This window comes from Canis aureus, chromosome 32 (assembly GCF_053574225.1).
Source record: "Canis aureus isolate CA01 chromosome 32, VMU_Caureus_v.1.0, whole genome shotgun sequence".
In the NCBI taxonomy this organism is placed as follows: domain Eukaryota; kingdom Metazoa; phylum Chordata; class Mammalia; order Carnivora; family Canidae; genus Canis; species Canis aureus.
Window position 1 is genome coordinate 31,921,172 of NC_135642.1, and position 26,633 is coordinate 31,947,804.

General features: G+C 42.6%; 1 protein-coding gene across 5 annotated transcripts in view; it reads left to right on the forward strand.

Annotated features, from left to right (window-relative positions):
- TLN2 (talin 2) overlaps positions 1–26,633 on the forward strand; it is a 426,778-nt gene that overhangs the window by 131,395 nt on the left and 268,750 nt on the right. The window contains exon 1 of one of the 5 annotated variants that reach the window (XM_077881339.1): positions 1,004–1,021. The exons of 3 other annotated variants lie outside the window; for them this stretch is intronic. The gene's annotated coding sequence lies outside the window, so the exon portion shown is untranslated. Of the gene's footprint in view, positions 1–1,003; positions 1,022–16,173; positions 16,192–26,633 lie in introns of those variants that run through there. One more of the 5 variants, XM_077881340.1, reaches the window with a different exon arrangement.

A 26,633-nucleotide genomic window follows, 5' to 3' on the forward strand; every position in this document is an offset into this window, starting at 1 on the left:
GAACTCCCTATACTCTGTAGTAACGTGGTTGGACTATATTTATCCAATATTTATCAAATGCCTCTTCTTTCTGGCTTTATGTCAGGGGCTGTGGTTATCATTCTATACAGTATAGACATGGCCTCTGCCCTTATGGAGCCTATTGACTAGTGGAATGGTCAAGCATTAGTTACATGATGGAAAATGGAACCTCTGATACATGCCTGGACCTTAGGAAATAGTTACTGAACCAATGAAGCAGTTACACAAATGCATAATGTTCAGTTCTTCTATGAGCAACCATGAGGACTGTACTGAATGAGAAGAGAACCCAGGATGGGGTTTTGGGAATGTGTGTGTGCAGAGGTTGGGGCTGATATAAAGGGCAGCGTGGACTTTGAGTTTGTCTAGCCCTGAAGGACTCTGATGTCCTGCCAGCCCTAACATTCTCAGAGTAATGAGGCATCATTTCAGGCCCCTCTATGATCCTTGTCTCTTAAAAGAAAATCAAACCCTGAGGGGAAGTTATCTGTAGTGTTCTGTGTAGTTGTTAGAGTTGATTATGCCCCACTTGAACCCTCTCTTAATTCCTTAAATACTCTAGGTTTTAAATTCCTTAACAATGTTTCTTGAAGAGTGCATAAAGATGCAGTGTGGATATGTATACACTGGCATATTAGTCATGAGAAAGAAGGAAATCTTGCTCTTAGTGCTAATATGGATGAGTCTTGGGGGCATTATGCTAAGTAAAATAAGTCAGAGAAAGACACATACTGTCCAATCTCACTTATGTGCAGAATCTAATAAAGGTGAACTAGAAACAAAGTAGAATGGTGGTCACCAGGGACTGGGAGGTAGAAGAAGTGGGGAGATGTTAGTCACAGGATACCTTATAAGAGGAATGAGTTTTGGACATCTAATGTACAACATAGTGATTAGAGATAACACTGCAATAATGAATTTTGAAAAAATGTTCTTGTTTTTCTAGATCATCTAAAAATATGGAAAAGTTGTAGAAGGTGGAAAGTTCTGCCCAGGGAAGGTATGTACTAGGTGCCCCAAGCCCAGCTTGGTGTGGCTTCTCTAGTCCCCACTTCTCTAGTCCCCACTGTGTCCTTGAGCTTATGGCACCTTGTGCTTCCTGCCTTCCCTGGGGCATCTGTGTTCTAAGCATCTTTCATGGTCTGTCCACCTATTGTAAGCAGTGAGAACTGGGAAGGAAGGCTTCTGGTTTACCATGTAAGTCCCATAGCCTTGCAAGTATTCTAGGCTCTTACCTGCTTTGGGACATCTTTCATTTCCTGGAGCCATCTTTCCTAAGTTAACCTTCCACCCTCTGATCTTACATTTTTTGGGGGACAAAAACCTTTAAAAAGCAAGTTTCAGTAGAGTTACCAAAAAACCAAAACAAAACAAAACAAAAAACCTCAGTGGAGATTTAGAGGTGACTGTAGGGAGTGGCTCACTATGCGTGTTATGGCTTTTCTTTTATTGGCTGATGCATATGGGAAAATTGTGGGGTAAAGAACAGTATAGTACATTTCTTTGCCCTTCCTTCCATAAATTGCTTGCTGAAATAACGATTGAGGTACTGGAAAAAGTCCACATTCTTGTGTGGAGGAGGAAAAGGGGAAAAAGGCAGATGAACAGAGTTAGAGATATTTCTAGTGGAGCAACGTCTTTGTAACCTTGTATTGGCATAGCAGAGGTTGCAAATATTTGGCAAATTGGGAATTTTTTTTTTTTTCAAGTAACTCAATAAGGGACGGTGGTGGTCTATTCCTGGACGTTGGCCTTCATGAAATCCATATTGCTGTGTGCACCTCACCTGGTTTGGTGTATTGACAGTGACTTATTTTGACTAGGTGCTCAAATACTTGTTGGAGTTACCCAGAATATCAGCTTGAAGCTATGAGTGTTTATGCCCTAGATTGATCCTGTAGCTCTCAACATGCTTTGGAAAGAACACTCCAGAGGCATGACTGTATCTGTGAATTCCAGGTCTGTGGATTTTGTTTCCTTTCTATATTCTGCTGATCCTGTGAAGTAACAGAGCCAGATATGCAGGACATTGGGTGGGGTGGAACATACTGGAAGCTTGATGAAGGGGTTTGTAGGGGAAAGGAGGGTAGCTGGGCAGCTGTTTCTGCTTTTGGCAGAAGAGCAAGTCCCCTGATAGGTGTGGCCAGTCTGACTGGCAGACAGTGTGAGGAGACAGGTAGGCACTGAGTTCAGTCCTCACCAGCATTGAAGGGAGTGCTTGTCTGACCTTTCGTGGCCAAAAGAAGCAGTTGCTGCAAACCACATGGCTTTATTGAAATATTCTTACTGGAGACTGCTCTTATAGTTGACCTACCTCTGTGTTGGAGTCATGGAATGGATTTCAAAATGTGGACAGCTTTAGGGGTGGTTGATATGTGTTTCCCTTGATGGGATAGAGTTCACCCCTCTGCTTTTGTCCTATTAATTTTGGTTCTTTGCTATCTCCCCGGCTCACATCTGTGGGACAAATTTTTGAAAGGAGAAATAGGGAGGTAGTGGCTAGACTGTTTTGTCAGGAGACAGTCTTTCTGACATCACTTTGTCCTAAGGTTTGCTCTTTCCGTCCAAGCACAAGGATAGGATAGAGGGCCCCTCGGCACTCAGCTAGGGAGAGTTGGAGCCAGAGATGGCCAGTGTGGATGGAAGAGCAAAGCCAGGTCCCTGGCACAGGGCCAGAGCAGAGTCCCTTAGAGCAGGGGTGGTACTTTGGCAGCCGTCTCTCATGGCCACATGGCTAACAACAAAGCACAATTTTTAGAGCATTTACAGACATGAGCATCTAGAACTAAATTCCTTGTAGTAATATGATATGCAGAGATCATGAGAAGACCTACACTTCAATGGACAAGCTTTTGATCTGTTGTATCACAATTCCTTTACCAGCCCCTGCAGACAGTCTGTGAACCTCTTCAGAATCTATTTAGGGCCTAGGAAGAGGACAGTGTTATCCAGGAAGAGAGAAGATAAAGAAACAGTTATAGAAAGAATGACTCTGGCTCTTTATCACAAAAACCACGGGTTGCTCAGGGGACCACTGACAAAGTCTCAATCATTGTAGATATGTGTACTTATAAGGTAAGGCTTTACAGATCATAGATAGTCATCTAAATTTTGTCAGGTAGCCCTTCCATTTCTATAACCTGTTGAAAAATATGTTCGGGTGCTATTAATATAGCTCCCAACTGGGACGTCAGAACCTGTGTGCAGGTAGAGCTGTCATGCCACACACAGCAGGGTTGGACTTTGAATGGCCAGGGTAACATCAATTCTGCGGCTGTATTGACATCTTTGTTGTTTGTGTGTGAAGACCCACACACATACCCCAATGCTCCCACTAACTTGACCTTTTCCTATATTCCTTTTGTCATCCTCAATGAAAATGGCACTTGGTCCTGACATCATTTTTCAATTTACTCGTTGTCTCCTAACCATTTTTGTGATGGGGATAAATCTCAATCTGTTTATTTCATGTTCCTCATTTGAATCTTATTGAGTATCCCGAGGCCCTCTAAAGGGACCTGCAGTACAAATATTAAAAGGGGACATAAAGACTTGAGATGATCAGAGCCTGTTGTTTGTCAATGCCTTGGGTTGTGTCTCTATGTCTCTTACTCTGATGTTGCCCCTAAGATGATTTTATACACATTCTGAAAGGTACAAGACTCTACTTCTTAAAACTCAGAGTCAGTCTGCAGCTTCTTTGGAAGGACTTCAGTTATCTGTAGATGGGAAGACTGCCTGATAAATTTCTGATCTTCATCCAGCTGTTACTGCCAGTCTGGTTGTGAAATGTGACAGGACCATGGCCAACTGTGTAATGTTGAAATATGTTCCATTTGAAATTCCTTTCTATCCTCTGCATTGCTATGTGAATTAAGAGAGTATGACTGGCAGTGATCAGAGGCTTAAATCACATTTTGAATTTGCCTAAAGAGGATTTGTTGGGTTTTTCTACTAGTCACAAGACATTGGGCGAGGGGCCATTTACAAGGGATTGCAACTGTATGGAGAGCTTACAATCCAGTGCAAGACTTTGTGAAAGGATACTTAAAGTATAAGGTAGAATGTGGATGACAACTAGTATCGATAATGTACTCTACATGGCAGCTCAGAGGAGACAAGAAAGCCATGGTCCTCAGTGTCTGCCTTCAGAGAGACTAAGGATTCCCGCCTGGATCTAGAACCAGATAAAATATGAGCAGCACAGTGCAAGGGAAGAACATTTTAGGCAGGATAAATGACACATGTAGTGTGGAGGTGGGAGTGGATGAGGTATGTTTGGGGACCCTGTATAGACTCTTGAAACAGTGGATTTATGTGATAAGAGAAAAGGGGAAGATGAGTTTGAAAGGTAGGAGTGGGCATGTATCCTGCTGCTTGGGACAATAGAAAATCCAGTTTAGCTTAAACAGTAAGAGAGAACATGTTGGTTCATTAACAGAGAAATGGCTCTCTTTTCAGGTTGCAGGCATGGTTGGTTGTCTGAGGTCTGTTTTCCTCTCCGTAGGTGCCTGGATGTTCATAATCTGGCTGCCAGCAGCAACCAAGGCTATATGCTTCTTTGTTCACATCCATAACAATCAAAAGACCTGAGCTTTGCTCTGGCCGGTCCAGTCTTAACCATCATGGCAGCCAGGGAATGCCATGTGCTTAGGTCTGGGTTTCTGCTCATCCCACAATGAGGTTGTGCTGATTGGTTTATGCCAGGAAGGGTCAACCTCTAGAGCTCAGTTTTGGGCCAACACCACCAAGGACTGACTGCAAGTCAGTCCTATGGCTGCAATGTAGTGATTTCTCAAAAGACAATCTAGAAAGGAAGAAGAGGCTGGAGGAAAGGTTGACAATGAAAAAAAATGTCAATTCCAGCTTTAAATTATGGGCAACTTTGAATTCTAGGATAAATGATCTCTAGTTGAATCTAGGCTTTATTCTATACACAGATCCTCTTGGGCTATTTGTCTTGGTTCTTGATGAGTAGAATGTTTAATTATAATCTGCTCATGCCCAGAAAATTTGGTAACCAATTTTTCTTCTTGTTCCCATCATCTGTTTTTGCTCCTTGCAAGGACTGTGGGTGCTCAGTGAGCTGACTTGTTTGAAACTTTATAGAGTGCCAGACTTGAAGGTCTCTGCAGAAGTATGTCTCTCTACAGTAGGCTCTCTAAGAGAGCTACTCCACTCACTTAAGATGGCTCTTTTTGAAAGTTATTCAGTTGAGTCTATCTGTTCACTTTAACATGAATCACAAGTTAGGTAGAATTGTTGAAGTTTACAAGTGCCCTTCAGAACTGAGTATACCTATTATGTGCCAGAAATGTGCAGGTCACTGGGAATGAACCCAGGTATGGCACATAGTCCCTACCCTTAATCTCCCAATCTGGTTGGTTAAACCAGTAAATCCAGAATTCTCATTTTATATGGTGCATGTCCAATGCAGCATGCTATGGAAGCTGAGAGAAAGAATGTTTCTCTCATTTGGAGGCAAAGCAGATGACATTTCCTAAGTTAACTAGGATGTTTAAAATGGGTTTCAAAGTTAGGGCTAGGCAATGGTTAGGTGTTTAGAACAGAGGGAGGGGATTGTGATAGATAAAGGATATGTTGATGTATTATCAGAGAGTCCTAGGTGGTGTGTTTGGTGGCCGGGGCTATAATTCTTTTAAAAAAAAAAAAAAAAAAAAAAACAGGAGGAGGAAAGAAAATGCAGACTCTCGACTCCTCCATCCAAGATTCTAATCTGCAAGTCAGGAAGTGGTCTGGGAATCCCATTTTCATTTCCAACTCCTTGGGTGGTTCTGATCGTGGTGGTCTGAGGAGTACTGGTCTAGAGTGTATTGTGGGGGTGCAGGGCTGCAAATGTAGGCTGGGGAAGGGGAAGAGCAGGAGTCCCAAGTGGACAGAGAGGATGGAGGAGAATTTCTAGGTCTGGTGTTCAATAGGATCCTGGAGGAAGTTGAAGGCATTTGGGAACAGAGCATATTTAGAGCAGGATATAATATCTTGGGCATATCTTTGCACAATTGAGCTAAAACATCTTGCCAGAATGAAGACTAGTGAAATAATTATTTGGCTGTAAAATGCCACTGAGAATTCAGGTTCCAAATTTTAAGTGCAAATTCTTGGTCTGCTAGTCTGTGTCCCAGTTGGGAATTACTTATCCTTGTTCTGTTAGCACAATGATTTTGTAATGCTCTTGAGTAATCTTGGAGGCCATTCTACAGATTATTTGATTTATTACTTAAAAATAAGATTGACTCAAGACTGAGTAAATGTGTGGTACTGATTCCACATGGGGGGAGGCAGTTGAGGGAGATGTGTAGCATTTATATAGTTAAAGTATTTGCAGTCCACATAAATTGGGTGAATCTCTTCTTAGAATCATTGAGACTTAGACATTTATTTTTTTTAGGACTTATTTGAGAGAGAAGAGAGAGCTTGAGCATGCTGGGGGAGGGGCAGAGAGAGGAGGAGAGAAAATCTCAAGCAGACTCCCTGTAGAGTGGGAAGCCTGATAAGGGGCTCATAGAGGGGAAGTCCTATGACCCTAAGATCATGACCTGAGCTGAAATCAAGAGTAGGACACTCAATCAACTGAGCCACCCCTTAGTAAGATGTTTTATTTGTCTTCCTCAGGGTAGCTTTAAGAACCTTCTCATGTGTTCCTGACTTACCCTGAAAGCTTGCAGGGAGTGAGCTGGGTCCTCCATCTCTTGGGCACTAGATTTCTAGATGGCTTATTTCCTATGCCATGATGATTTTTACTTGGCGTTAAAACAGAAACAAGATTTTAGACTGGCTCTGTGCTTTACATTTATTGTTGGAATTAACCCAGTTACCGTTCTAAGCTCCATGGGAATGGAAGTCCCACTTCTCAGTATAACTTAAAACTATTTGGTTTCTTCAATTGTGTTTAATAAGAATTCATTAGTTAAATTTGAACTTAAAGGCCACCAAGAAACAAAGTATGAGGCACTCCTTCCTTGGCAATTATTTGTCTTAGGCATGAAAGTATACCTTGAGAGAAGGTGGAGGAAGTTACATGTAAAAACATGTATGTTGATAGCAGTTCCTCACAGGACTTCTCAATGCTGGCACTGTTGACACTTGGGGCAAGATCATTCTTTGTGGTTAGAGGGTGTCTTGTATATTATTGGGTGTTTTGCAACATCTCTGGCCTCAACCCACTAGACCCAGTTGTGACAGTCCACATTTGTCTGCAGATATTGCTAAATGTGCCCCAGAAGGAAAATCGCCGCTGGTCAAGAACCACCAAGTTAACAGACAAGAAAACTTTCCTGGATATCTCTCTCCTCGGCTCTTAATCAAATTTTTGAGAATTTTGTTGTAACTATTAAGCCATATATAGTTGATTATCAATATACACAGATTCTATACTTGCAGATTTGTATACTTGCTAAAATTGATCGGTAAGCATAAAATCCTTACTCCAGGCACTTTTACAGCCTTGGACACACATGTGTGCAGAGATGCAAAAAATTATAGAGTCACCTCATGCACCCATTCCCAGCTGAAGTCAAACAAGGTGATGCTACTTATTGCAGCTGTCTTGACTGTCCTTTCCATGGCCTATTGAGTGCCACATTTTTCAGATTTTTTGTGCTTTTTATTAGTGGTTTTGCTTTTAAAAATGGCCCCCTAGTATACTGCTGTGTAGTGTTCATAAGTGTAAGAAGACTATTACGTGCTTTGCAGAGAAAATACATGTGTTGGATAACTTCCCTCAGGCCTGAGTTATAGTGCTGTTGGCCATGAGTTCCACATTAATGATAGATCTTTCTAGCTGTCTTTTTTTTTTCCTAGCTGTCTTTAAACAGAAATACACACCAGACGACAAGACTATTTCTTTTTTTTTTTTTGACAAGACTATTTCTTAATCAGTATTTTGCCTTGGAGGAACCTGACCCTATATTTCGCCTTGGAGGCAAATACAGTCCAGTATTTGCCAATTCAGAGTTAGTGGTAACTTCGTAAGAATGTAACTAACCACTGCAAATAATGGGGTTCGACTATCCTAGTATTTACCTAGCCTACATTGCCAAAGCCTACATTTTAGGGATGCAATGTGTGAACGTATTAAGCTGTGTTGTTTTTTTTTTTTTTTTTTTTTTTTTTTTTTTGTAAAACTGACAGCTGCATTATGAAAAACTTACAAAATAAATAATTGCTGAGCCAGTGGCTATCAGTATTTTTAAAACCATTGCATACCTTGTGGAAAAAGGTTGTACCAATTTATTGTGCCACAAGAAATTTACTTTTCTATCCAATGTCCTTTTCAGTACATCTTATCCAGCATTATTTCTGCATTTGTCTTATTTTAAAAATGACAGAATTGTTGAAAACTCAAATCCTACAGATACTTTAAAAAAGAATGTAAAAGTCTAATTGTTACTTTTCCCACTTTTTCCTCAAGAATGTTAAGAATTTGATAAGTCATTTCAAGCCTTTTAAGAAAATGCACATAAAAAGAAATACTTTATATATCCATAATTTAACATGGAAGAGGCTGAGTATTTGCTTTCTGTATACTGTTTGCATTATGCTTTGGTTAACTTCATATAATTTAGGCACAAAAATATTTTCTTGCTATTTTGAGCACTTAAGTTGTCGGCGGGAGAAACAACACAAATGATGCTTCCCAATAGCTGTTGTTTAATTTTTGAGCTAAGTGACTATTAGCTTGTGATAAATATCTTTTACTCTAATTTTTGTTTTTGCCCATAACCTAAGTGACAGAACACAAACCAGATGCCATCTTGCAATTTTATTTTCTCTCACTAGGCTTGACAGAGGATTTAAAAGAATTGAGCTTCCTGATAGAAAAGTGGTTAATAAATGAATGCGTACAGGTAAACATTATCCACGATCAGTCAAGATGCTTAGTATAAGTTGCTGCAGCAGATGTTCCTGGAATGATTTCAGTGTGAAGAACACATTTGTGATAGTGAGTCTGGAACCCTTGTCCTTACCAGGACTGGAGGACATGTGAGAGATGTGCTGTTGATCCCTCTTGTGTCAGTCACAAAGGGACTGTTTGGAGTGAGGAAGGATCCTATGGATGAGTTGATCTGGGGTGGGGGAAGTGAGACCTCCTTGTGCCAGCTTTTGATAGTAGATAGAGGATTTTGTGGGATTTTCTTTGTTTTTGTTTTTAAAGATTTTGTTTATTCGTGAGAGAGAGAGGCAGAGACACAGGCAGAGGGAGAGCAGGCTCCCTCTGGAGAGCCTGATGTGGGACTAGATCCCAGGACCTCTGGGATCATGACCTGAGCCCATGGCAGATGCTCTACCACTGAGCCACCCAGGCGCCCCTAGATAGGGGATTTTGATTGCATTTTAAAACCCTGTATCTGTTAGAAAGCCATAGTTCTCACTTAGGATGATTTAAAGAGGTACACAGTAAAAATGCTCCTGGAAAAGAAAGACTAAAACATGAGTAACTTTGATTGATGGAAAAACTCAGCAAAATTGCAGACCTTCGAAATCAGAGGCATATTCTGTTTCCAGGATGGTGGGACATGAGAAATTGTACAGTTTTTGGGTTACCTGTTAAATACTTAGAAAAAAAGATAAAATAAGACGTATGACTTTACTAAGTTCGGGAAGGATTATTTTCTGGAAAGAAAGGAAAAGATGTCGGTTATACCTGAGTGTCAGTTTCTTAACCTAACGGTGAGACACGCCTAGGTCCATAGGATTGTTTTCCAATAAGGAAGTATCCCTTACGTGATAATTTTGCACCTCAATTCCAAATTCCACACTCCAGCAAGATTACAGTAGGTCTCCTTAGAAATACGGAGAAAGCTTAAGGGTTTAGCAGACGTGGATTTTTTAAAAAACTCTTTCATAAAGCATTAGCGATGAAAAATTCACAGAATTTAAATGCTGTTCCCATTAAAAAAAAAAAAATCCCCAAAAAGCCCTTCCATATATTAGAAATTACAAGGTCTTTTCCCTCTGAGATTCTTAGTTTACCCTTGGGATGATATTTTTTGTTGACTGTTGCAGGCATTCAGATAATCATCAAAAGCCTAGAGGCACACCCTTTGAAGTGCATAGTTTCTCTTTCAGAATGTCTATGGGAGAGCCACTAAGAATGTTTAAAGTAAAATATTTCAGATAATTATCCACATTGCTCAGACTTATTCCTGAAAAATAGCAAGTAAACTTTACTGCTTAACTCTAATTTGAATGTTTATGGAAGGACTGAGTTGAAGTGTTCTTTTAAATTAACCTTTCTTGGGTAAACTTCTATAAAAAATGTCATTAACAATATTTGGATTAACTTGTGATGACAAATTTAAATATTATTCAAAACTTTAGAGTAAAAAGTAGTGAAGTTAATTGAATTCCCCCCTCAAAAAACCCTTTGTAAATAGCGTCTCTGTAGCCTGTCTTTGTGTTTAGAAAACTGAAGGTGTGACTTTGGTGTTGCTCTATCTGTGAACTTGTGTCTTCTGGGCTTTGTAAATATAAATTATCTTTTTCATATTTTCTGGTTTAATAGTTTGTTGTTTTAACTTTTCTCTCTCTTATCCACCTGACATTTGTTTTTGTGTCTCACAGAGGTAAAGCGGTAACTTCATTTTTGTTTTTGTGGATATTCACTTTTGTGCATACTTACTTTTCCTATTATAATGGATCAAACAGTTGGCTCTTTCCATACTGATTTAAAATCTAGGGGCAGCCTGGGGGGCTCAGCAGTTTAGCGCTGCCTTCAGCCCAGGGTGCGATCCTGGAGACCTGGGATTGAGTCCCACGTCTAGCTCCCTGAGTGGAGCCTGCTTCTCCCTCTGCCTGTGTCTCTGCCTCTCTCTCTCTCTGTGCGTCTCTCATAAATAAATAAAATCTTAAAAAAATAAAAATAAAATCTAATCTAATGGTTTGCTCTACAGTAGTCTAAATGATACATTGATTGTATCCTAAATATATGTTCGCTTACTGCACTCTTTATCCTATTAAATGATCTATTTCTGTGATGACAACAGTTTTTAGTTACTGTAGCTTTACAATATTTAGCCTTGTTTGGATAGATTTCCCTTCATTGTTCTTCTTTATTTTTTATTTATTTTTTTAAAGATTTTATTTACTCAGAGACACAGAGAGAGGCAGAGACATAGGCAGAGGAGAAGCAGGCTCCTTTCAGGGAGCCTGAGGGTGGGACTCGATTCCAGGACCCTGGGGTCACGACTTGAGCCAAAGGCAGACATTCAACCACTGAGCCACCCAGGTGCCCCTCATTGTTCCTTTTTAAAAACATTTTTCAGTCATGTTGAAGCTTTCTCTTCCAGCTCAACTTTAGAATCAGATTTGTAAGTTCTACAGAATACCCTGTTGCAACGTGAGTTGCATTGTGTTGATTTTATAAACTGTAATGGAAGGAGAATTGCCATCTTAAAATGTTGGGTCTTCCTGTCTGGGCAATGGTAGTGCTGTTACTTGGATCTTCTGTGTTCTTCAGTAAAACTTAAGACTGATTTGACATATTTATGTTTAGGTTTATTTCTAGATATTTACTTTTTCTCCATCACCCCCTTCCTTACCCCTTTTTGGGATTTTTAGATTTTTAAGTAATCTCTATACCTAACATGGGGCTCTAACTCCCAACCCTGAGATCAAGAATAACGTGGTCTATAGACTGAGCCAGCCAGGTGCCTCTGGAATTTTTTTTTAACGACATTTTTGAGCATTTTTCAGTTTACTCTTTCTGACCATCTGCAATCCACTGAGATTCTAGGCAAATTGACATTTCCTTTTCAAAAAAAAAAAGGAAAAATTATACTGCCTTTTCCTAACATTTTAACATTTTCTTAGATTTCCCTGGGTTAGAGGATGAAGTAAAATGTTCAATAGTAATAGGCATCCTTGTTACCATCCTGACTTTAATGGAACTTATAATTTGCTATTTATTCATTCATACATTCCTGATTTACTTTTCTATGTAAGAATATATTTGCTTTTTATAAGAAAGTGTTAAATATAATGGGGGGTCATACACAAAAGTGTTAATGATTCCTTAAGGTTCTACTTGTTTTTTTTTTTTCTCACCTTTATGAGGTAGGAGTATGTTGAGGCATTTGGGGACTCCCTAGAACACAGGACCTCTGCAGAAATCCTAGGAGTACACTTTGGACAAGACTGACTTACTTTATTTATTTATTTTTTATATAAATTTATTTTTTATTGGTGTTCAATTTGCCAACATACAGAACAACACCCAGTGCTCATCCTGTCAAGTGCCCCCCTCAGTGCCCGTCACCCAGTCACCCCCCCCCCCCACCTCCCCTTCCACTACCCCTAGTTCGTTTCCCAGAGTTAGGAGTCTCTCATGTTCTGTCTCCCTTTCTGATATTTCCCACTCATTTTTTCTCCTTTCCCCTTTATTCCCTTTCACTATTTTTTATATTCCCCAAATGAATGAGACCATATAATGTTTGTCCTTCTCCGATTGACTTATTTCACTCAGCTTAATACCCTCCAGTTCCATCCACGTTGAAGCAAATGGTGGGTATTTGTCGTTTCCAATGGCTGAGTAATATTCCATTGTATACATAAGCCACATCTTCTTTATCCATTCATCTTTCGATGGACACCGAGGCTCCTTCCACAGTTTGGCTATTGTGGCCATTGCTGCTATAAACATCAGGGTGCAGGTGTCCCAGCGTTTCGTTGCATCTGTATCTTTGGGGTAAATCCCCAATAGTGCAATTGCTGGGTCGTAGGGCAGCTCTATTTTTAACTCTTTGAGGAACCTCCACACAGTTTTCCAGAGTGACTGCACCAGTTCACATTCCCACCAACAGTGTAAGAGGGTTCCCCTTTCTCCACATCCTCTCCAACATTTGTTGTTTCCTGTCTTGTTAATTTTCCCCATTCTCACTGATTTAAATGAACCTGTTGGCCTTCTGAAGCAGACTGTGGGTGGAATACAGTGATTTAGCCAGTCACGATAACCCAGACTGGGGTGGAGTCTTGGGCTCTGGAAGTCCTGTTTTCCTTAGGGCAGATGGAGTCACATTCTAGATGTGCCCTGAGAACACATTGGTAGGGTTGAAATTCAGAAAACTCTCACTTAGTAGTCAGATGTAAAGGGACTTTGGGGGTTTCTCAGGAGCAGGGCATTTAGAGATGGAAAAGGAGAAAAGAATAGCATACAAGATGTGAGATGTGATGCCCCAGGGCTCTGACACTTTCAGGTGGTGGTGGAAGGGGGGCAGAGGAGTCCATATCTTTGTTGCCCGGAGATCCGCTGGCAGAGTAAGTTTCCATTAGGTAAACTTCAAATTACCGTGTGTGCCTGAAAGCCATAAGTCCTTAATACATTTAAAAGAAGGGTTTTCCAGCTGTGATTCCTGGAGCTTTTTGTGTGTTGGGCAGAGGCCCCTCAGGAGCCGGCAGGACCCTGGGATTCCCATTCCCCCCATTTAAACCAGAGCAGCTCTGCTTTCATGATCCTGCATGGCTTATCAGGTTTCTGAGTAAAATAACATTAGAAGACAAAACTTAGCTGCTTAAAAAAATAATAATAACAATAAATTGAAAGCCATCATAATTCATCTTAGTAATTAAAACCATGTTTGTATACTACTATTGATCTTGCCTATGTTAACCACTGGCCTTTTATGTTTCAATTGCATTTCTTAAGGAAGATTTCCTTGCAGACGCAATTTAGAAATGATTTCTCTTTACATGGACTTCATAGTGATTAGGATGTGCAGGCGTGATTGGGTCAGTTGTGTACATGTCATATTTCCTCTGATAATGTTAAACTTCTTAAGGACCTGCTTATGTTGTATTTATGTTTTTCATCCCACCCATCCCACCCCAGTCTCTGATGGCCTATTCATACTGGCTCAGGATGTAGCTCCGGATTGCATGCAGACTGTTGTGGGTAGACAATCCCCTTTCTCTTCTACTAATGATGTGAGCAACAAGGAGACTAGGAGAAGCTCAGAGGCAGGACTTTTCCAGCAGCCTGACTTGGCTCTTGTCTTTGAGAGTGCAGGCAAGTTAAGAGAGCTCTAAGTAGCCTCCTTTGGGGATTGCTGTATTTTACTCGGATCACCAAAAATCGAAACAGGCTGGCTTGCCAGCAGAGCCTCTCCCAGTTATGCGTGGGCTAGAGTTGAAGGAATTGAGGCCAGCGGATGTGGACTGAGCCCAGAGGAATTGTGGTAATGAAGCCTGGCTTCACAGGGAGATTAGTAATGTGGTCCTCACTGTTGACCTACGCCCTTCCTGCTCCTCGTGGGCAAAGTGCAGGCCTTTCTCTTCTAAGGAGCTCTCTCTGGCAAAAGCTCTATCTGGTCCAAAGCGAGCTTTGCTGTCTGTTCTTCAGAAAGACCGTGTGTATTCTCTCATGAGCAGTCATGCTACCATATTTTGCAATTACCCTCCAAGGATTTTTACCTGTTATACCAGCTCTGAGAAGACACTATTATAACAGTGCCAGACCTATATCAGGTGCTTATTTTAGGCAAGGAGGTTTGGTTGTGATAGAAACCTATTCACCAATTTGATAAACAGGGAAGGTGTTAGTGTGTCTTGAAGATCTCCCAGGATGGGAAATGAAGAGCACAAGGGTTCATGGGAATTGGGCTGGGCGACCATCAAGGTGCTCTCCTGGGCTCCTGCATCCCTGGTTCCTGTGTTGAGGTATCCTTCATCTCCTTGACATCCATATGAACTTTGGGATGGTCGGTTTGCCCCCTATGGTTTCCTAGCCCCAGGCTTTCTGACATCATCATCTTCCATCCTCCCAGCTAGAGTTCCACCACCTAGAGTGGCTTAGAGTTACTGGAGAATCCCATTGGCCAAAATTGGCCCCTTTGAACCAAGCCACAAGAGCATGAGGTCCCTGTCCCGACCAAAATTGCTTCCTTTTTTTTTTTTTTTTAAAGTTTTTTTTTTAATTTTTATTTATTTATGATAGTCACAGAGAGAGAGAGAGAGGCAGAGACATAGTCAGAGGGAGAAGCAGGCTCCATGCACCGGGAGCCCGATGTGGGACTCGATCCCGGGTCTCCAGGATCGCGCCCTGGGCCAAAGGCAGGCGCCAAACCGCTGCGCCACCCAGGGATCCCCCCAAAATTGCTTCCTTAGGGTCAGAGCTCCAACCCTGCCCAGACAGCTTTGGTGGAGGCAAGATGAGAGGTGGATCCCATAGCACCTACGGCTTCCCCTTCAAGCTACACACATCACAAAACAGGTTTCATTCCACTTGCTAAATAATGAAGTGATTCATTCTTTTTCCCAATTCTAATCTACTACTTTGAGATGAAATTTTCCTGTACCTGTCTCTCATTGTATGAGTGAATCATTCTGGATTATGTTTACCAGCAGTCTGGCAGGTGACCCCTACTCTGCTCCTCAGCCCTTCTTCGGGGTTGGTGGACTGTATAACAAAGGCCAAATAGCATCACAGTGTTGCCATTCCTGCTGGGAGGCAGAGTAAGGAGCAGCAGTCCCACCAGGAGCAGCATTTTCAAAGATCCGAGGGATGGGGATTGGAGGCCTCCTTCACCCCTTCCAGCTAGCTGAGTGTGTGGAGCTGCAGCCTGGACCTCAGGGCCAGGAGGCAGTGAGATGCTGTGTGCACAGCCTGGGGAGCAGTCCCTTGGGCTTGCATGGCTCTTTCAGAGAGTAAATACGATTTGCTTTTCCATTTATATAAAATGTCCCTGCTTCCCACTCTTCTATAGAGCAGGAAATGAAAAATCATTCTAAAACGAGAGAAGAAAAGAACTAGCAAGGCTGATTCACAAAACTCTGTTTCTCACTGTGCCGTGCACTGTAGCTTCAGCAGACCCATGTGTTATTTTTGAGTGGCGGGAATAATAGGGCTTACACCTAATCAAGGAAGAGAATTCCAAACAAAAGCTTGGGTGGGGTTTCCTGGGCAGGAGTATGATATTGTAATAAATGGGCCACAGTTGTGCAGTCCAATCTCTGGTCTGATTATACAAATTATAGCAGGGGCCCTGTTTTCAAAGGAATGTAACACACCCCATGGAGGCCCCTCCTCAGTGGGTGTGTCCACATTTCCTCAAGTGCTCTCCTTCACAGTAATGCTTTCACCAGAGGAGCCCAGAGCCTCCTGTGGAATAATTAGGATGCCTTCATTAGGGTCTCTGCCATGGGACCATTTTACAGGTGAGTTTGCCTTATGTTAAAGTCCTTTAGGGAATCCTGTGGCTAAATTCTCCACTCCTGTCTTACTGAACAAAAAGTGCATACAGGGCTCTGACATTCCAGGAACAATTGCCAACATTTCCAAGCGCTAATGAGCCAGGCACTTGATACGGGGTAGAGGAAAATGTTGGGATCAAAAGTCTCTTTTCTTGCAAAAGGGGGTATCCATTTCTGTGACTATGTCCGGAGGCCTGCTGCTGTCCTCTGTCTTCAGATCGCCACTCCTGGCTCATGTTCTGGAATATTCCTGACCCCCTGGGCTGGCTCAGCCTTGGTGAGCTGCTTTGAGAGTTCCCTCAAGTGCCAAGTTCCTGTTCCTTCAGGAACCCTGTCCTGGTTGATCTCCCTGGCAGCCCTTCCCCCTTTTCTCTTGCCTCTCAGTCTTCAGAAGGAAACATTCTTTCCCTTGAGAAAGCTTTCCTGGCTGTCCCTCCTCTCCTGAGTCCCAAGTCTGTTAGATGCCCCAGGTTTACCTTTTTTTTTTTTTTTTTTTTTTAAGATTTTATTTTTTTTGATAGCACAAGCATGGGGGAGCAGCAGGCAGAGGGAGAGGGAGAAGCAGACTTCCCGCTGAGCAAGGAGCTAAATGTGGGGCTCCATCCCAGGACCCCAGGTACATGACCTGAGCCAAAGGCAGACACCGGTGGGTTTATCTTTTTTAGCTCTTACCACTCACTGTTGGATGAAGGCTTTGCTACTTTTTCTTCTTGAATTTCAACCCTCCTGGAGGCCAAGGCCGTGTCTTAATCTGATGCAAATTCTTGATACCTGGCATATAGTAGGTACACCTGAATGGTTTGAAGTTGTCTTTTCTTAAACTAGCTGTGTGCTCTAATTTTATTTTTATCTATAGCCAATTTATGCCTCCTATCATGTAAATACCTTGCTATTACATGTTTGTCTACTTAGAATCTTAAATCGTTTTACTCTAAACCATTTTGGTTTGCTCTTTCTTACCCATGTGTCTTCCTGCCTTATCTGATTAACTTCATGCTGGGAGCAGAGTGATTATGCTGCAAGGCGTGGCTGAGATTGGCCTCTCTGTCTAGGTTGTAGCCCTCTTTTTTAACATGGGAATTCTTAGGGTCACAGAAGAATAGTGAGGGCAAAATGCAATTAACCCAGGTGGTGGTGCTTGCCCCCAAGTGCCATGCTGACTGCGCCTTCACGCCTCCTCTTGCACATCATGCCCCATTTCCATTGACCCTCTGCTGAGTTAGGCATCTGTCATCCTTTCAGAGTCCAGCCCTCCTGGCCTCCTATGGGAAGCCTTCTGTGGTTCCTTCAGGGTACCCCACCAGTGTCCCGGCCAGGATCCCTGCAGAGGAACACTTTGGATGAACACTGCAATGTGCATCACATTTTATTGACCTCATTAGTTGGTGGGTCTCCCCTCTCCTGTCACTGAGAGACTTGTTCTATGGCAAAGCCCTAGGCTTACTCCTTTTTTTTTTTTTTTTTTTTTTAGATTTTATTTATTTATTCATGATAGACACAGAGAAAGAGAGAGAGGCAGAGACACAGGCAGAGAGAGAAGCAGGCTCCATGCTGGGAGCCCGATGTGGGACTTGATCCCGGGACTCCAGGATCGCGCCCTGGGCCAAAGGCAGGCGCCAAACCGCTGAGCCACCCAGGGATCCCCCCTAGGCTTACTCTTTTTCTTATTTCCCAGTGCCTAGCTGATGCCATACATGTAATTCCTGCTTGCCTAGCCATTGTAAGAGTCCCTAAGCAGCTTTTAATTAAAAACGAACAAACAAACAAAAAATGTGCGTCGCCTCATTGGTGGTGTTTCAACTTTCAAAATTATTGCTCATGTCCCATGGGGCTTTAAACAGTGTGTGTCAGATTTTACAGGTGAGGGATGGAGACTAAGGGCTCAGAAGCTGGAGCTACATGTTTTGTATGAGGCAAGATGATGACAGACTTGGTCCTTCAGAGGCCTTGTCTGGGCTTTTCTCTGTATGAGATGGACCTCTGGATACTTGCTGTGTCATAGAGTGGTAGGGGTCAGCCAGCTCAGGCTTTTGGTTTCCACATGGGGTTCCAACCCCTGTGCTGGTCTTGCAGGCAGTGGGAGGGACCCTCAGAACCTTCTTTGGGAAGGGCTGAATGGGCCTTTGCCTGTGGTGGCAGCAATGCTCATTTCAATCTGGAAACCAAGATTTTATACGTGGATAAAGAAGTTCTGCACGTTAGCCCCTGCTGCACTCTATACCTTATAGCTTTCCTTACAAATCATTCTTCTGGGTGGTTTTTCCTGACCACATTAGATTTATCATGCTGTGGAAGATGCTACATGCCTCCCCGTCGACACACATGTTCTCCAAAACTCTTACGATACTTGTTTCTTGCCTGTGCACATAGCCCCAAGGAGGGGAGAGGTGCAGCCAGGGATCTACGAACATGTGTGTCTACTTGCTGGAGACTGGCTAGCAGTGATCTCAGACAAGCTGTTAATAAGTGTGGAAACCCTGCAGGGCCATATGCTGCCCTGCTAACCACTCAGGTGCAAACTTTCCCTTGACTTGCCCGGGTGAGCAAAGTTCATAACTAATTTGAGAAGCATTAACAATACTCACTTGGGATAGTGAAAGATTAGTTTGGAATAATGGAAAGTTCACCTGATTTAGAGAATTCTAGGGAAAGTGTGAAAACATTGAAGCATTTACATAATGAATTGCATCAGATGACAGATGATGTGCCTAAAAGAGCTTTTTGAAATACAGTCTGTGACAGAAATTTGACATTATTGCCCAATAGTGGGTTTTGGGGGGATCTATGCTAATGGATATTTGAGAACAATTAACATAGCACTTCTAAATAAGTGCTTCTGATTGATTGTTTGGGGTGAGGGGCACTGTCTGGCAACAGTTGCACCCTTAAATTCTTCCCATAGCCATGTGTTAATCTGAATGAATTTGAACTTGTTTTGATTACTCTTGTTTGCCAGGCAGACCACACCAGACTTGGTGTGGCTGCTGCTGCTAATGTGGCAAAGAGATGACTAAACGTTGAATACCCTCACATATTCATATTCACATAATGAATCAGCCCACACTAAAACTGCCTTGCGGCTTAAAGCTGCGAGAATCGGAATGTCTATGTGCAGCAATATCAGCCACCTTTCAAGAACAGCAACATGTAGTTCCTGCCCACAAGAAGTTGACAGTCCACTGCAGAGGACAAAAACACTGACTCTTGGGCTCAGCAGAGCATCGTCAAGTCCTGGGCTTCACAGTGAGACAGCCTTATTTTTTCCTGCTGTGGGAGTGAGGTTGCTACTTGACATACTTAAGCCTCAGTTTCCTTTGTGAAAGATTGATGATGACCGGAGCCACCACCTCTGGGTTATTGCGAGGGAAGGGGAGATGACATGCACAAACTCTCAGGTCTAAGTGGTCATTGTTGACTTGGTGTGGCTGCTGCTGCTAATGTGATAAAGAGATGACTAAAATAGAGCACAGCAGATGTTTGAGGAGGCCAGGTAAGTGTTCCATGAAAAGAGAGGTGGGAGCCCATAGCTCCTGGTAGGGTGTAAGAGCCAAGAAGGCCAGGCCACCAGGGAAAGGGTTAGCAAGGAGGCTCCAGGTAGTGAGGTGTTCAAGGCTTCTCTATTCATGCCTTCTGCAGACACTGATGGAACCCCAGGATGTGCCAGAGACTTTGTTAGGCTCTGGGGTTACAGGAGTGACTCGTGAAGAGATGAAATCCCATGCCCTCTTGGAACGCACATCGTAGTGGGAGAGAGAAGTGAAACACACACCAGTGTATGTAGAAGCACTGACAGGAAGGGTGTAAGGCAGATGCTGGGAGCATGATGGAATTATATGGGCCAGAAGGGTAGTACATGGGGGATGGGGAAGTAGCCATGGAGGCAGAGGAGGGAAGTCAATGAACTTTGGCCAAGGGCTCAATGCCAGTCATTCTGGACAAGTCAGCAGCCATAGGAATTTTTTTTTTTTCTCCCCTAAGTTCATTTTGTTCTCAACTCTAATTGTGATGCATATTCATTACAGAAGATGCATGAAAGAATTCAAAGTAAAAGAGAGAAAAACCCTTGGCTCCACCATTCAGATTTGTATTTTGATTAACTTCCTGTCCTGTTTTTCCTGGTGAGAGATTGGTTGGTTGGTTTATTTCTTGGGTTGACATAGCCAGGATCATGCTGTAAGTACAATTTTGCTTTCTGTTTTCTCCACTTATGGAGTAAGCAGTTTCTCAAGTTCTCATAAACAGTATTTTTCTGGCCATGTAATACCCAGTCAAGAAAATAAAACACCATTAACTTAGCGCTTTCCTTGGATCATGAAATTGTTTTCAAGTTCTTAGTAGCGTAAAGAGCGAATGTTTAGCATCTTTATATTTGAAAACATTTCTGCATCTAAGGTGATTCTGTGAGGATAGATCTCCCACCTTGCTCTTACTGGTTCAGTGGACTTGGCATTTTTAAGATGTTTGAAACACATTGTCAAAGTATTTTCCTTAAAGGTAGCCCTTAGGGGAAAGGTTGTAAACCTTTGTCCTAGAGACTCAATGGAACTGTGGAGGGGAGGGTGGATTTGGGCTGAAAGAGGTTGGAGTCCTAGTGGTTAGCAGATAATGCCTCCCCTGGGGTGGTGGTATTTCTGACAAAGAGTGTCAGGATCTTTCTTGAATACTGTGTGACTTTATAGGGGGATCATAAACTCTGGCAAGAGTCTGAGCTGGTTTGTAGCTGAAGAGGACACGTTTGGTTTAAGACCTCTGGAACTCCCTCTTGTCCCATGTAGTTCTTATGATGTGACTACTCAGTTGTCACTGTTGTCTATTGAATTGAGTTCTCTGAGCCCTTGATCTAGGACATGAGCATTTATATATACCTAGTTACTGTTTAATTAAACTCTGTAAGGTATAGGGGCCAAGGGAAAGGGGGCTGGCAGTGCCTAAGGCTTGGGGCCCTTGCTGTTGTGGGGCTGGGGCAGGCCTGGTAGCGCTGCGGGGTGGTAAGGAGTGGGCTGGAGGGGAAGGGACATCCTTCATGGCCCATAGGGAGGCAGAGTAGAGTGTGGGCATGGGGCTGAAGACCTGGGCTTCAGAGTTGGCTCAGTTAATGGTACTGGCTCTTCCACTGACTGGCCAAGTGACTTGGTGCAAATTACGCAAGCCACTCTATGCCCCAGTTTCCTCAGGAGCCATACCAACCAGAGCATTTTCTTCTTAGGAGCTACACTGAGCAAGTGTTTTCAGGCCTATATATGTAAGAGGTGGCAATTTAAAGAAAATGCAGAGAATGATGAAATCAAAACTCAGACCAAGTAGTTACTTCCTAATGGTGTTGAAAGCATTTAATGAAGCCCATGGGAGATCCATAGTAAATGACAGGAAAGGTGGTTGATGATGACTGTCTCTTATCAGAGAGCCCACAAGGTGTTGGGGTTATTCTCACAGACCCTTTGAGAAGAGTTGTTTTTTTGGGTGGTGGTTTGCCCTATGAAAGACCAAAACACTCTATATCATGCCCCAGAGCTAGTTGTGTGGAAGAAATCCATGGCCTTCAAGGCTGACCACCTGTCCCCAGCTCCATCTTCCTCAGCTCTTCAGGGACAAGGAAGATGTCCTTGTCCTAGGTGTCCTTGACCTAGCCATTCTGAGATGCTGGGGCTGGATAAGCCCAGTGTTAGACCATGTAATAGTTCCCTACAGTTGACTTAACAAGTTACCACAAACTGGATGACTCGTGTGTGTGGGATAGTATTTTTTCCTCTGCCCCTGTGATTTGTTAGTGGAGACCCCCTGTAATAAAAGATTAAAAAGAGAAAAACAAGTTTATTAGCCTGTATACTTCATGTATATGTGAGAGATACATAAGGGGTAAAATTGAGTAAACTATAAGAGGTAGTTTAGAATTCAGGCTTAAACATCATGTTAATAAGGAAAGGGAGGGGGATGTAGGCCTCTTAGAAGAATAAGTGATTTTTAGGAAAGAGGAATGGGCCCTTTGAAGAATAGATGGGATTTTTTTGTCAGAATTTGGGTGTGGTGTTGACTTCTAGTCTCTTTTCTTGAATAAGCCAACCTTCCCTAGTTGATAAAACTCCTGGGGAGGAGATTTATATAATTGAATTTCTTTAGGATATTTTGTTTATTTAGGGAGATAAGAGGAGTTGACAGAAAGCCTCTCCTTGTATTTACTGTTTTTCACTTGCCTATAGCCCAAGTGCATATTTTGGGGTGGCATATTTTGCTACATTTCATTTACAACAACAGAAATTTATTCTCTCACAGTTCTGGGGGTCAGAAGTCCAAAATCAGGGTATTGGCAGAGCCATGCTCCCTTCAAAGGCTCTAGTGGAGAATCATTCCTGATTTCTCCTCTTAACTTCTTGTGGGCCCCTCGATCCAAACCTATACCTCTGTCTTCATATGGACTGACGTTCACCTTGTCTTTTGTAGTTCTTACAAGGACACTTCTCATTGGATTTCAGACTTACTCATGTAATCTAGGATGATCTATTCTCATATCTTCAATATCAAGATGTAAATGTATAAAATTTTTCCAAATCTGGTCACATTCACAGGTTTCAGAGATTATGACATGGCCATATCTTTTGGCGACAGTGGGTGTGTGCGTGTGGGGTGGTGGGGGCACTATTCAACCATTACAGGCTAGAGATTGAGTCTGTGTCCTTATGGGAGGACCAGAAAGTCTGCTCTAACATCGTCCTGTGTATCTCAAAGTCATGGACACTTGGAGCCAGGCACCTCTGGCCTGAGCTTTTTGGTTCTAGAGCCTCAACTCCTTTCTAGGAGAAGCCAGGAGATTGAGAAAGTTTTCTCTAGAGGCAGGAACATTTGTCCAAGCATTTGGTCCCCAGGATTGCTAGGACATTAGGATTGTTGTCTCAGGCACACTATAGTGCCCAGACTTTCTTGAAGGGGTAGCATCTGGAGTTTACATGTGAAGTTGGTACAGTCTTTAGAAATCATTGCTACTTATGGAAGCAGGTGAACTTCATGATAGTTACTGTAGCTACAGTTCAATTTTTATGGTAAAGGGCAATGACTGTGAATTACAAAGTCTGTGGCACATGAGAAATCTGGTGATTGTGAGGGTTAGGTACAGCTGAATTTCTGTTACCACAATTCCTTAGGTAAACACACTACATAAGTATATGCAAACAGTAGAATTCAAATGAGAAGTTGTTATTGGTCATTGTGGAGGTCAGTTTTGGGTTATATCTCAGAGTTAAGCTAAAGCTAGTCCTCCTGGCTTTAAAGTTATAGTGGATGGAATGATAATTGTGACTTTTCCTTTCTGCTTTCTTCAGGTCAAAGCACTGTTAAATTCTTCAGTGATAATTGTTCTTTCTTTCTTCTTCCCCACATTCCTTCTTCCTGTGATCTCCCCCTTGTCTTTCCTCTTTTCAAGACTCCAGAGCTATTGAAAATGTTAACAGGATTCCACTCTTGATAGGAGGTTGTTTCCAGAGTGATTTCAGGGTGGTTCATCTAAAACCTTAGGTGGTTTTTCCAGATTGATCTTCTTGGACCACACTCCTCCTTTTCCTCCCATGGGGAAGGGTGCCAGACTATTCCCTGGCTCTTTACCAAGTGTGTCAACAGTTGGTTTCTAGTTCACCAAGAACAGAATAATCTTGGGTAAACATGGCTGTTGGAAAAAAGCAAATATTAGTCTTGGCAATTGTAGTCTCTCGAGTGTTTGGCCCCTCATGTTAGTGGACAAAAGAGAGTTACACTAGAGAATGTGGCATCAAATATCACATCTGTTTAAAGGATATTGGTAGAAATATATAAAAGACTTGAAAAAGACCATGTCAGTTCTTTATCTTTTTCTCTTTCATTGTCTCTCCTTGTCTCCCTTTCTTCCCTTCCCTCCCTCTCTACAATATTTGAAAATACCTTTAACACTTAATTCTACTTGCTTAAACCAGGTCTTCTACTTTAACTTTCTGACATTGTTTTAGGCCAGATAATTCTTTATTGTGTGGGGCTCTTCTGTATATTGCAGCCTGTTGAACAATGGCCTTGATCTCTAACCATCTGATGCCAGTTAGCACCCCTCCCTAGATGTGACCACCAAATTTTTTTCCGAACAATGGCAGCAATTTTCCCCAGAGCCTAATTACTCAAGGGTGAAAAACACTGGCCTACGACCATTCTCCCCAGAGTGGTAGCATAAAATGCCCTGAGTTTGGGGACAGAGGGTGTCTGTCTGTCTGGAGGGGTGGTGTTTGGGTCCATTGCTGTTACTTCTTGAGAGTTTACCTTCTAACCCAGCTCAATGGGGTCATGATGTGGGTCTCAAAAGTGAGGGCTATTGGTGATTAGCAAGTCAACATTTTGCTATTAACTTTTATTTATTTTATTTTATTTTTATTTTATTTTTTTTTAGATTTTATTTTTTTAATTTTTATTTATTTATGATAGTCATAGAGAGAGAGAGAGAGAGAGGCAGAGACACAGGCAGAGGGAGAAGCAGGCTCCATGCACCGGGAGCCCGACATGGGATTCGATCCCGGGTCTCCAGGATTGCGCTCTGAGCCAAAGGCAGGCACCACACCGCTGCGCCACCCAGGGATCCCCTGCTATTAACTTTTAGAGTAGATAGTCTGTATTTTTTTTTCCTGGATTATTGCCATTTTTCTGGTGGTTTTAAAATGGGGATGCCAATCACAGTGATAGTGCTCCAGAGATGGGCCTGACACTTGGCACCTTTCTATTGCTTGATTCCTTAACTGGACATCAAAGCATGACAGAAGTTTATTGTCCATCATACCTGCGAATCAGTCAAACTTAGTTCGTGTCATCAGAGGGGAAGGTGCCAAATTTTGATGTCAAGGTGACACCCTGTTTGGGAAGGTGTAGTCCCTGGACATTCTCAAGTATGACTGCATGTACGTACAGTCAGCAAGTCTTGCTTCTTGAGAAAACTTGAAATACTTTATCCCAGTGCAACTGTTAGAAGAACTACCTTTAAAGCCTGAAGCATCTTCGTCAGACTTTCAGAGTTAGGAGTTTGTGCAGAAATGTCATTGTCCTAACACAATTAGGTTCAAAACAATGTGTTCACATGTTGAACACATGTTTGCTCATGTGTTGCTTCCAATTTGTTTTCTAATTGGAAATGGTGGTCATCTGCAGAAGTAGGAAAAACAGCGGGCACCCCCATGTGCCCATCATCCAGCTCCTGTGGTTAATACAGGATCCATTTTGTTTTGTTGAGAACCCCTCCTTCTCCACTCAATTATCTTTTAAAATATTTATTTGAGAGAGCTATCGAGAGGGAGAGAGATCACAGAAGCAGAGGAAGAAGCAGACTTAGCACTGAGCAGGGAGCTTGATGTAGGGCATGATCCCAGGACCCAGGGATGGTGACCTGAGCCTAAGGTAGCTGTTTAACTGACTGAGCCACCCAGGCGCCCCATCCACTGGATTATTATTATTTTTTTAAATATTTTATTTATTTATTCACAAGAGACATAGAGAGAGGCAGGGACACAGGCAGAGGGAGGAGCAGGCTCCACGCAGGGAGCCTGATGTGGGACTCGATCCCGGGTCTCCAGGGTCACCCCCTGGGCTGAAGACAGTGCCAAACTGCTGAGCCACCCGGGCTGCCCTCCACTGGATTATTTTGAAGTAAATCCTCAACCTAGCATTTTGTCTGTGTGTGTATGTATATATGTTTCAGTATGCAGCTCTAAGACGTTGAGGTTCTTTTCTAAAGTGTAATTATGATCCTTAAAAATAAATGAACCAGTATTAAGCCTAACAAATGCTTCATACTAAATCTCTCTTCCACTTGGTTGATAAGTTGCTCAGGTCTCTCTTAGTACTCTCTATCCCTCTCCATTGAGTCACAATATCCCAGGGTGGGACAGACTGCTGCCTTTCATTCTTTTTGTGTCCTCATCCTCTAAGGTGTGTGGATGCTGCTTCTGTTGCCTAGCACTTGATAGGAACATAACAGGTACCTGTTTTTCTTCTAGTTCTGTAAGTTCAATTCCTCCTCTTAGGTTCTCAGGCACAGCCCTTTTCTCAAAGGAAATACTCAGGTGGCAGGTGCCTTCTATTGCCTGGAAGCTTCTCCCCACATATGTGCCCTTAGCTGGGCTACTGACAGCCCCCTCCCCTCCCGAAAATGAAGCCTTTGTAACCCACTCTCTGCCAGACTTTTCATGCCAGTCTATGTGGTACCAGTCAGAGGTCTGGGAAGTCCCTGAAAAGTTAGTATCTGATGACTGCATTCTGTCAGTGACAAAGTTGTGCCCAAATGCTGCTTGCCAGCGCTTTCATTCCAAGCTCCTTTGACAGCCCCAGGCTTTCCTGCCCTGTGGCCCCCCGACTCCCCAGTGTCACCTCACAGCTGCCCTCCTGTTGTGTCCATCTATTCGTTCTAGCTA